General features: G+C 45.4%; 1 protein-coding gene across 3 annotated transcripts in view; it reads left to right on the top strand.

Moving 5' to 3' along the window:
- The window catches only part of HIBCH (3-hydroxyisobutyryl-CoA hydrolase), a 1,493,921-nt gene that overhangs the window by 570,603 nt on the left and 911,291 nt on the right, over nt 1–12,027 (top strand). The window lies entirely within an intron of this gene.

The following is a 12,027-nucleotide window of genomic DNA, read 5'->3' as shown; positions in this document are numbered from 1 at the left end:
AACTCTCTGAAAGTACACCTGGCAGCCCTCTCGGCTTACACCACATCCCATAACAAGGTGTCGTGGTGGAAAGTACCAGTAGTTAAAGCCTTCATGGAAGGAGTAAAGAGACTTCACCCTCCTATTTCGAACCCACCGCCAGGATGGGACCTTAATGTGGTGCTAGCTAAGCTCATGGGCCCCCCCTTTCGAACCCATGCATAAAAGTAGTCTCAAACACCTGACTTATAAAACGGCCTTCTTAGTAGCCATTACCTCTATAAGAAGGGTCAGTGAAATTCAGGCTCTGTCAGTGCAGGATCCTTTCTTTACTATCCACAAAGACAAACTGGTTTTACGCACACACCCTAGGTTCTCACCTAAATTTATATCAAAGTTCCATGTAAACCAGTCCATCGAGCTTCCGGCTTTCTTCCAGAACCCGCAAAGCTCGGCTGAGGTGAAACTACACACCCTAGATGTGCATAGGGCGGTCCTCTACTATGTAAATAAAACCAGACCGCTAAGGAAAACAGATCAACTGTTTGTCTCCGTAGCTACAGGCAGAGAGGGAGATCGCGTCTCTAAAGGCGCTATCTCGAAGTGGATTATCAACTGTATACAGCTGTGTTACTCTCTTTCTGAAAAAACTCTGCCTTTTACGCCAAGGGCCCACTCTACTAGAGGCATTGGGGCCACTCTGGCTTTCATTGCAAATGTTCCCCTCGACACCATTTGCAAAGCAGCTACTTGGAGCTCTATTCACACTTTTACTCAGCATTACTGCATTGACACTCATTCCAAGACAGATACACAAGTGGGACAAGCGGTTCTAAGACACCTGTTTGCTCATGACCCTTCTCACATCCCACCTCCTTCTTCTGGTACTGCTCGCTAATCTATGCACAGCATGTGATCTAAGCAGATTCCACAAGCCTCAGAAGGGATACATTACTCACCGTAATCGTATTTCTGATGCTTGTATCTGCTTAGATTCACATGCGACCCACCCTTCCTCCCCTCCGAGAGAAGGCGCATGATTGCTTGTAGTCTTACCTTTCTGTCTATCTGCTTGGATTATCTGTACTCACGCTACTCCTCATGCTTCCTCATGTCAGAAAAAATACAATCTGAGGATCCTAAACGCGTGAGGGATCTTGGGTACAGTGGACGTCACACTAGGGATAGTATTACTGGCACGCCTGTGTCGACGCCCATTTTCGAGTTTCGAAAAACAAACTGTAATACTCTGCAGCTTCTACTAGATGTCGGCCTATGCACAGCATGTGAATTCTAAGCAGATACAAGCATCAGAAATACGATTACGGTGAGTAATGTATCCCATATATATATTCCAATATATTGTTTACATAGTACATTCATTGTCAATTTAGATCTTAGTGAGGACTAAATGTGTGTTTACAGTCTCTTTACGCATTTCATCTTGTGCTTATCAGTGTGTGCAAAAATGGGAACATGTATTTAAAAAGGCTTTTCAAGCCTGGAAACACTATTGATATAGCACTCAGTAGCACATTTGAATATTATGCAGTGTTATTCTTTTTTACAATATGCATTTCACAATATTTTGTTCACATAATGTATTACACATTCAATGTCAAGGCAATCTGCGTTACAGCTACTTGTAATAGTTCCTAGATATTTCAGAGAAATAACAGGTAAGCGGTAACATTGGTGATTTTGCCTATCCTGTAAATGTTAACATTGGTGATTTGTGAGATTACCTCAAGTATTCTACTCTGTTTCTTTTAGATAGGATGTACTTGGTGTGAAGGCATCATGAAGCAAGACACAGACAACATATTCATGGGTCAAACAAACTTACTAAACTTAAATGTCAGGATGTATGAAGGCCTAACTTGCACTAACCTAAGGTGGGATTTCCCTAGCTAAAGAAACTAAGGACAGTCTGAGTCAAAGAGTTCAACTCAAAAGTCTGTCTGGGTCCAAAACCTATACTTGCCCTCACAACTAAAGCTAAACAATATGTAGGGATGTCGGCAATAAAAGAAATTGGGTGTCATTACGAGTTGGGCGGTAAGGGGTTAACTGCGCCGGTAAAGGTGCCGGCGCCGTTAACCCCTTACCACCCTATTACGAGTCTGCTCGCGGGACCCGCAAAGGGCGCCTGGTAAAACCAGGCGCCCTTAGCGGGTCCCGCTAGCAGACCAGGGAGCTAACAACCTCATTCCCATTGAGCCCTATGAGGGCTTGAATGGGAATGGGGATGGCTTCCTTGAATGAGGAATTACCGAGCACTCCAAGGTCGAAATGGCCCGGTAATTCCTCATTGAAGGAACCCGGACCCGGACCAGAGTTTGGAGGCAGCCATGCCCTGCTTAAGGGAATGGCTGCCTACAAACTCGTAATGACCCCCATGGTGTGCCAAACAAATTTCTGAGCTTCTTCCAGCTCCTGGCTTACTTTCAACTCCCCTTTCCAAGTTCAAAACAGTTCCACAAAACTCACAGGGTTCCCCCTCCCATGTTCAAGACAGTTCCACAAAGTCTTGGGGTTCCCTTCGCCAAGTTCAAAACAGAAAGTTAAAGGTTCATACAAAACAGTTCTCAAAGTATTGGGATCCTCCCCAATCCTCTTACCAAGGGTATATTCTCTGCTTCATCAATGCATGTCTGTGACAACACAAGTCTTTCCATGTATATTTTTATTGACTTGCTCCTCTTGATCTCAGCATTCTTGATTCCTCCTTTCACTTGCTTTTCATGAACGGTACTCTGTCTAGGCGCAGTTGAGAGACCACACGGTTTAGCCATTACAGGTCACGCAACCGATAACCCTTTCTTGGCTGTTGTTCTTTAATACTGCTCCCATGCAGGGGTTCCCTTGGTCTAGGTGCAGTTGACAGATGTGAGAAACCTCAAGGTGTCTCCCCAGCTAGTCCTCGGGGATCTGTCTTCCAGGTGGCCAGGACACGGCCATCGTGATTGGATCCGGTTCCTGGGGGTGGACCAGAGAGGGAGGATCACTTGAATGGGGGGTCCTCGAGGAGTGGAACTAGGACACTGATGGGTGAGACGCGGTATCCCCCTTCTTTCAACACCTTTTCCCCATCCTACCACGTAAGACATTCAAAACCACAGCACCCCCTTTTCTGAGACGAGCACTTTCGCACTACGCACCAGAGAACGGACTAACACCAGAGCCGTTTACTTGACATGTAGCAATACAAGGGTCAGGCAAAGTCAGGCAATTGATCAGAATCACACACACCTGACGGTCCTTTCTCTTCCCCACAGGGATAAAAAGTGGAGCAAGAGAGCACAGTACGAGTAAGCCAGACCGCACGACGAAACAGCTATCCAGACCTGGCAGTTTAAGAGGAGGAGAAAGGCGGCAAACAATGAGAGGCTGACGAGAAGAGAGGCGATCTTCCCCCTTTTGACAAAACCCAGCAAACCCTCTGCTGAAAGAATCTTAAGGCCAAGGGCAATAGACCAAGTGGGCTGCAGCAGATGTCAATGGTACACAGAGCGTATTGACGCTGATAAGCCGGAGCGAGGGAGACTCCTGCTTCTGTGGTACTAGCCTTGACTCCAGTAAGGAGGACTGCCAAGCAGTTCATCATAGCTGGTAGTCGAGGGCAGAGCCAATAAAAATGGGCTGTGGTGAATGAAAGTGGCAAAGTGAGAAAAGCTTAACTTTAACATTGAAAAGGGGAGACCAGCTGCAAAAGAGGGTCAGCACCACGTGGGTGCTTCTCCAAGAAACTCTGGTCAGTCACCGTCTGAATGAAACTACCGATACCAGAAGGCCGTAGGAGAGCCGCCAAGATAGGTGAAAGTGGTCATACAGGAGGTCAAGCAAAATCCCTGTACAGTCGAAAGCCTTTGACCTAAGAACTGTGAGAAAGCAAGGGAAGTGAATCCTGCAAACATTTGTGAATGTGAAGTTGGCAAGAGTGAGCCTGGAAGAGGGATGCTGACAAAGATGGGGCAAAGTCCAAAGTCCCAAGAAACAGTGTGTTGACAAGAGTGGGCCCGGCTGAGGTATGTCCACTGGAACTGTTTAAAAAGATATTAAGATTTGTGAAGGAAGGAAAAGCCATAGTGAACCCGGTGGAGGGAGGCTGAAAATAAAGAGGAGTCAGCGCACGGAAGAGGGGGGCCCAGGTGTGAAGAATCCTCCCCCTAAGTGAAACCAGGAAACAAACTTTCATATTGTTGAAGGAAGTTTTGTTTTTGTTATTTGAAAATGCCAGGACCTCGAAGGCAAGAGACTTTCAAGAGAAAAGAGACTTGGCCATTGGCGTCCCTGATAGCTGCAAGTGGAACTGTTGTCTTGTACAGGGAAAGCTCTAGAGTGTACTATGCTCCAGGATTCCACCTTACCCTGTGCTCAAAACATGGGGAAGGGAGATCCAAGCTGCCGCATCCTGACATATTATTTGTGAACACGTCTTCCTTTTCTTGAAAACCATCCCACACCCCTTTTTGTATTAGTTGAATAAAAGGAAGCAGACCTCCTTTACTTGTTTAGCAACTCCACGGTAAATAATAGACAAGAATGTTATCAGTAAGTTTCGATGTTTAATTTGATATATACTCGCAGCCCTTTGTGAGACACGTATTTCGGCAAATTCTATGCCTTTTTCAATCAGGGCAAATAACGGTTGGGTTTCTGACAATTTTGTCTGTAGTGGTTGCACAAAAATAACGGGTTGAATCCTACCTCTAAAGTTCACATTCAGTCTTCGAGAGTCGGCAACGTTGTGCTGTAGGCGCGCTTCTATTTTATTTTTCTCTCGTGTTGTGTTAGCGTTTCTATGGAAACGCTAGTCCTTCTTTGCTTGCTATCATCACGGCATTGAGGGGCGTGATATTTTGGGACCTAGATGCCGTGAATGAGGTATCCGAGCCCAAGCTCACAGATAATTCCACAAAGATAATGAATTAAACATCACAGGATTATACATTTTTATATGTCTATGATAGTGGTTGTAATGCTATTGGCAGTCAAAGACTTTTGGGTTGGTAAAGTATATACTCGTGCATCGGGTCAGCCAGCCCATGCTAAGGAGTCTTTTTTCTAATTTTTAAGGTCTTGCAAGGTAGATTTTATTTTAAAATAACTATGACATTAGTTATAATATCCTTACCAAACACGAATTAGATAATTTAAATGATATACTTATGTATTACGGGTCGGCCAGCCTAAATTCTGAAGTCCGTTCTCTATTTCTATTTTCTTCAAGCAAATTCTCTTGTCACATTCTTTGTCTTTCGTGAATGATATTATATTGACATTTCCCTTTGTTGGGGGATATTATAAGAAAACAACGGAAACCCATATTGATGAGTTAGGATAGTTTGGAAATAGTATTGCTGGGTGTAACCAAGCTCATATTAGGTAGTAACAATTATTGCTGTATACAATCATCTCTGAAGTTTACAAAAGCACTTTCACTGATACAGAGTCATCTCCTGGGATCACCTTACAGAAAACCCCCATCTCATTGTCCGTGTTGAGTACGACCACTGCAGATCTAAATCTACAGATTGTACATGCTTCTTCTTGTCTCAAAAGTTGTTCTTTATTTTCTCCACGTCTGCCCAAATTAACTCTTTTCAGCCCGAAAAATTTAATGTCACGTTTGTCATCCATTTGATGACAGGTCTGCCAATGTACCGCCAGTGGTAATGTTCCATCTTGGCTCCCGGACATGTCTTCTCGTATTCTGGTCCTCAATTCTCGGATAGTACTCCCAATGTAAATATTGCGACAGATGCAAATGATGGCATATATTACAAAATTAGACGTACAGTTTATGTTATCTTTGATGGTTGTTGTGGTTCCATACATATCCTTAAATTTGTTTGTGGGTGCATGTGCATACTTGCACATCGTACATATGCCACACATCCTAAATCCAGGTACTATTGATTGTAACCATGTGGGTTGAGTCGGTTTCTCTTCTTCCACCAACATAGATGGGCTTATGTTCATTTTTAAAGTACAAGCTCTCCTATAGATGACACTTGGATGGTCATCTATATATTTGCTGATGTGTTCATCCAATTTTAACAGATACCAATTCTTATGCAAAATTCGTCGTAGTATTCCGTTGTTGCTGCAACAAGTAGTGATAAATTGGACTCTATCTTGTTCTCTCCTCTCTGGTCGTACTCACTGGATCAAGGTCTGTTCCCTGGTCATTCTGTTTGCCTGCTCACATGCTGTTTTTATGCATTTTACATTGTAGCCTCTCTCTCTGAATCTCTTGAATAGTAACTTGCATTCCTGCTTGAAAGTATCCTGGTTTCCACAATTTCTGCGAGCCCTAATGTACTCGCCCTTTGGGATATTACGTTTGACTGGGTCAAAATGGCAACTTGTTGCAAAAAGAGTCGAGTTAACTTCGGTTTCCTTGCGGAATGTTCTTGTCAATAGTTTGTTTTCTTCCACATAGATTACCAGATCCAAAAAATTGATACTACTCCTACTGTTGGTACCAGTGAAAATTATCCCCAAAACATTCTTGTTTGCTCTTATCATGAATTGCTCCAAATTCTCTGATGTCCCGTTCCAGATTAGAAGAACATTGTCTATATATCGTGCCCACATGACATTTTTTTTTGGAAAGCTATGTCTGTGTAAATATGCATGTCCTTGTACATTCCCATGTAATTAGACCTTAAAAATTAGAGAAAAGACTCCTTAGCATGGGCTGGCTGACCCGATGCACGAGTATATATCTATATATAGAGTAGTATATAGTATATATATTATCTTTGTGGAATTATCTGTGAACTTGGGCACTGATACCTCATTCACAGCATCTAGGTCCCAAAATATGGCGCCTATCAATGCCGCGATGATAGCAAGCAAGGAAGGACTAGCGTTGCCATAGGAATGCTAACACAACACGAGATGACTGAATGTGAACTTTAGAGGTGGGATTCAACCAGTTATTTTTGTGCAAACACTACAGACAAAATTGTTAGAAACCCACCCGTTATTTGCCCTGATTAAAAAAGGCATAGCATTTTCCGAAACACGTGTCTCACAAAGGGCTACGAATATATATCAAATTCAACATCGAAACTTACTGATAACATTCTTGTCTATTATTTACTGTGGCGCTGCTAAAGAAGTGAAGAAGGTCTGCTTCCTTTTATTCAACTATCAGCACGGAGCAAGGGGTAGCCTCCGTTCCTTCACAAGCAGGTGACACCGTCATAGGCGCAGGGCAACTTATGTTGTTATTTCAAGACCCCAATGTTTTAAAGCCCCTTTTTGTATTAGTTGTAAGGTTTTGCCATCGGTTTCTTAGTATAGGCGCTTTTTATCTTACACAACGCCACTAGGACTGCCTTATTTTTCATTTGATCGTCGCCGCTTGCTCCCATCTTAGATTTCGTTTTTGATTAGGCTTTTTTCCAACCTGCATACAATTTAATAAGCACCCTTAAACTGTGATCACTTGTGTCTGCCTTTACTGTTGCCACCATGAGTTCCTTAAACAGACCACACGGTCCACCCATCACAAGTTACGCAACCGATACCCCTTTTACATCTGCTTTACCAACAAGTGTCTGATGCTTTCCCTTGACAGTGAAAAGTACTTCTTGTATCAGAATTATCTTCTTCCAACATTTTATCATTTTAATTTCGGTTATGTTGTCCTGTTGCCAAAATAACCTCATTTGTACTGTGAGGTGCAATAAAGATATAAATCATGGTTCCTGTGTTGGGATGACCCAGGAGCTTGCAAGGTCCTCTTGTGAGTGACTCACCTGTTTTTGTCCATACAGTTCTCAATTCTTTAAATATTTACAGAACATTTCACAATAATTTCTATGTAGTGTACTCTATTCCTTCATATGACCTTCGAAGATACTTCAATGAGAAATCCATGGAATTAGTATTTATTAGAAAGACACAGGCTGCTTAAAAAGGTCCAATGCATTCCCGTCCTAATGACCATCATCATGGACCAAGTTATAAATAAAAAATAAAATGAATAAACCAACTAAACCTCAGTGTCACATCTTTTTCAATCTTTGAATTATATTGACTTTAAGTTGTTTGAATGTTCATGCCTGGTGTGACATCTTTAAAACACAGCCTTTCTTGTTTGTTCCAAGTTCTGCCTAGTCGTTTGACTTGTTGTCATGGGCTATTTCTTCCCATCTATATCTGTCTTTCAGACCTATAGTACTACAGTATTCTTATCAGTGTTGTGCATATAATTTTCTTGACACAAATTCAAGTTTTTCTTGTAGCATGAATAAGTTGTGTATATTGGTGAGGATATAGAAGAGCCTGAATACACAGAGCTTAGACCATGCAGTCCTGGAGGAGCGTGTAGATTTATGCATCAAAATGCTGCTTTGTGTGTACTTTCAGAATGAAAATACCTTTTTGCATTTCTTAACACAGAAATATTACAAACTTCTCCTCCAAAATAATGGTCTGTTAAATGGGCCATCATTTGACCATCACCCCCACTTTAATGCACTACTTGGAGAAAGAAAGTGATAAGCAGTCATTAAAGGGCCTGCAGCATCTGATGGCCCGCTTGGAGTGGGGGTCTATCTCTAGAGAGCCACTGCAGGTTGGAAGTCGACCCTGTGGCCTCACGCAAACTTTGCACATGGAATCTGCACAGCAGTTGAGGCAGCTTCTGAAAGTGGGCCACTTTACCACCGCACAGGCTGCCCATGCATCGGGTCGGCTCTGGGCCCTACCAAATAGAGCAAACATTGTCAAAGCCATTAGTTTGGCCTTTTGAATAGCACTGTATAAGATTGTATCTGTTATTACCATCATGTACCCAGCTACTTGCACCTTTTGGCAGATTTTAACCACACCACTTGCATCACAACCAGGCATTGATTTTAAATCTGCAGGTACACAAAACATTGGCATGAGTTTCCCTGAAATGCTTGACAACATTATGTGTGAGAGGGCATCCAATGCGTGTGTGGGGGCAGTGTGTTAGGGGAACAGTGGTATGGGAGGGCAGTGTGGGTGGGGGACAGCGTGGGGGGTGTAGTGTGCAGATGTCTGTGGGGGTAGTGTTTTTGTGGGAGTGTGTGTCTGGAGCATTGTGTCTGTTGTGGGGGCAGTGTGGGTACGGTGTGGGGGGTGGTCAGTGGTGTATTTGTGGGAGGCAAGCAGATTGTGGGTGAGGGGACAGTGCATGTTTTGGGGCAATGTGTAGTTTGTGGTGGCATCAGTGTATATGGGCAGTGAGTTGGTATGGGCGTGTGTGTGTGGAAAGTGTGTGACATTAAGGAGTGTGAGGATACACTGTGTGCTGGGACTGTGTGAGTGCAGTATGCTTGGGTTCTGGGACAGTGCATGTGTGCATGTGTGGCGGAACTGTATGAGTGGGAAGGTATATGTGTGGGGGACAGTGTACACCATGTGTGAGCGGGGCTAGTGCAGACATTGCATGTGTGGGGCCGTGTTAGTGTGTGTAGGCAATGCATGTCTATGTGATGCTGGCCAATGTTTGTGTGGGGAAGTCATTAATGGATCGGTGTGTGTGGTGGGCAGTGGAGCACTGTGTAGGTGTAGTGGGCAGTTGGAGTTTGGGTGGGGCATTGTTTGGCATTGTTTGGGGGTTTGTGTGTGAGGGTAGAGTGTGCATGTGTGGGGACAGTGTGTTTGTGCAGGGCAGTGTGCAGGGGGCAGTGCGTGGGTTGGGTATCTTTGGGCAGTGTATGTGGGAAAGCAATATGTGTGTGTGGGCAGTGTGTGTTGTATGTGCAGTGTTTCTGTTAGTGGGCAGTGAGTTCATGGTTATTTAGGTAGTAGGTGTGTTGAAGTATGTGGGGCCGTGGGTGTGTGTGTGCATGTGGGACTGAGTGTGTAATGGGGTAGTACATGTGTGGGGGAAAGGTGTGGGGGGAGTAGCCATGAGTTTGCGTTTGTGGGGGGAGTGACTGTGCGTGGGAGGAGGTATTGGCAGCATTTGTGGGGGAGAGGGGCAGTGCGTGTATGTGTGTGTATTTGTGTGTGTGTGAAGCAAACAGGTGGAGTGTGTGTTTGTGGGGGTGCTGGCACTGTGTTTTTTTATTTTATTGAGCATTTGTTAGGCGCCTAGGGGAACAGGGGAAATAAACAATGCCAAAAACAGTCAAATACAGTCATGGTCCTACTAGGCCTTTTGGCATTCAGATGTGCAATTGCAGGGAGGAGAAGTGCAGGAGAAAGGGAGGGAGGAGGGGTGGGCAAGTGCTTGTGGAGGGCCCAGGAGGGAAGTGCTAAGGGTAGCCAGGAGGAGAACCTTAGGCTTAGTGCTAGTGCAGGCGACTCCCAAGAGTCGGATGCAGAGCCACCAAGCGGGGGCCCACAAGGGCAGTGCAGTGGTGGGGGGGAGAGTGCTGGTATCGACTGGAAAGAAGGGCCTGGGATCCTCTGAGATACATGAGGATCAGGCCACCGGTCACAGCGGAAGTGGGTTGATTATAAAGGAAAGAAGAGTTTTTAGCAGTTTCCGGAACTTAAGGAGGTTCAGCTCAAGTCTGAGAGGGGCAGGGAGGCGGTACCAGCCGAGGAGTGAGACCTGCCCCCGAATCTCTGCTGCATAGAGAAGCGTTTGACAGTCAAAAAGTTGGAGTTAGAGGAGCGTAGGGCTTTAGCAGGGGAGCATTTAGGGAGGGAGAGTTGGAGATAGTGTGGTCCTCAGCCCCAGAAGGCCTTGTGGATGATGCAGAGGGTTTTGAATTTGATCCTTTCAGCCACCAGGAGCCAGTGGAGAGATTTTAGGGCTGGCTTGAGGCCAAGGATAAATCTTGCAGCCCTGTTCTGGATTAGCTGGAGGAGGCGTAGGAAGGAAAGAGGGAGATTGAGAAAGCGGCTATTGCAGTAGTCCAGCCTGCAGAGGACCAGAGCTCTGGAGACATTGAGCTTCTGGGGGAAGGTGAGGAAAGGAAGAATGCCTCTGAGGAGGTGGAGCTGGCAGTGGGACTTCTTTGTAAAGTCCACGATGTGAGGGGTGAAGGAGAGAGCGGAATCGAAGATGGCCCAGAGGTTTTTGACCTCGCAGAATGGTGGGGGTAGAGGGCCCACTTAGGGTGGCCAGAGGATAGGAGAAAAAGAGGGCGCAGGTGTCCCAATGAGAAGGATCTCTGTCTTACAACATTAAGACAAAGATCATTAGCTGCACACCATGCCTGAATGGCGGACAGTCAGGGATGAGAGAGGAGGAGGAGGAGGAGGAGGAGGAGGAGGAGGAGGAGGAGGTAGTAGAAGGAAATTTGAAGGAAAATTGTGTGTCATCGGCATACCACTGGAAATGAGGAGAATAGGAGGAGCAAGAGGGCGAGATAAATATTCAAGAGCCATGGTGATGGGATAGAGTCCTGGGGGACGCCACAGGTAGCGAGTGTGGTGGTGGAGGAGAAAGGGCGCAGCTGCAGCTGGGTACAGTGGTTAGTGAGGTAAGAGGTCAGCCAATCCAGTGCCCAGTCAGTAATGCCGAGGGTTTCACAGAGTCGTTTAATGAGGATAGAATGGGTGACCGTGTCAAAGGCAGAAGAGAGAACAAGTAGAATGAGAACAGCCTCAGAGTTGGAGTCTAGATTTGCAAGCATGGTTTCACAGGTGTTCAGGGGAGCAGTTTCTGTGCCTCTGGATGCATGGAATCCAGATTGATGGTCATGAAGGCAGCCAACAAGATCAGTGTGGAGGGTAAGTTGGGGGAGGACCAGCTTCTCCAGGAGCTTACCCAGGAAGGGGTAGTGGAAATAGGGTGATAATTATCCAGGCAGAAGGGGTCAGCAGGCAGCTTTTTAAAGGGAGGGTGTACAAGGGAGTGCTTGAGGGATAGAGGGAAAGAGCCAGTGGCAAAGGAGTGGTTATAGAAGTCAGCAAGAGCTGGACGAAAGAGGAGATGTTGTCCTTAATGGTTCTGGGGGAGCAGGGGAGCACCCGTTTGGAGGAGACCTTCATAGGACCGACCACTTTAGAGGCCTCATTAGGTGCTATGGGCAGGAGGGAGGAGAGTGAGGGGGGTACAAGGAGGGGGGAGCCAAGGGAGGCAGGGGAGTAGGCGCG

This window comes from Ambystoma mexicanum, chromosome 9 (assembly GCF_040938575.1).
Source record: "Ambystoma mexicanum isolate Mex_15411 chromosome 9, UKY_AmexF1_1, whole genome shotgun sequence".
Classification (NCBI taxonomy): domain Eukaryota; kingdom Metazoa; phylum Chordata; class Amphibia; order Caudata; family Ambystomatidae; genus Ambystoma; species Ambystoma mexicanum.
This window is presented reverse-complemented; position numbering and strand designations above follow the sequence as displayed.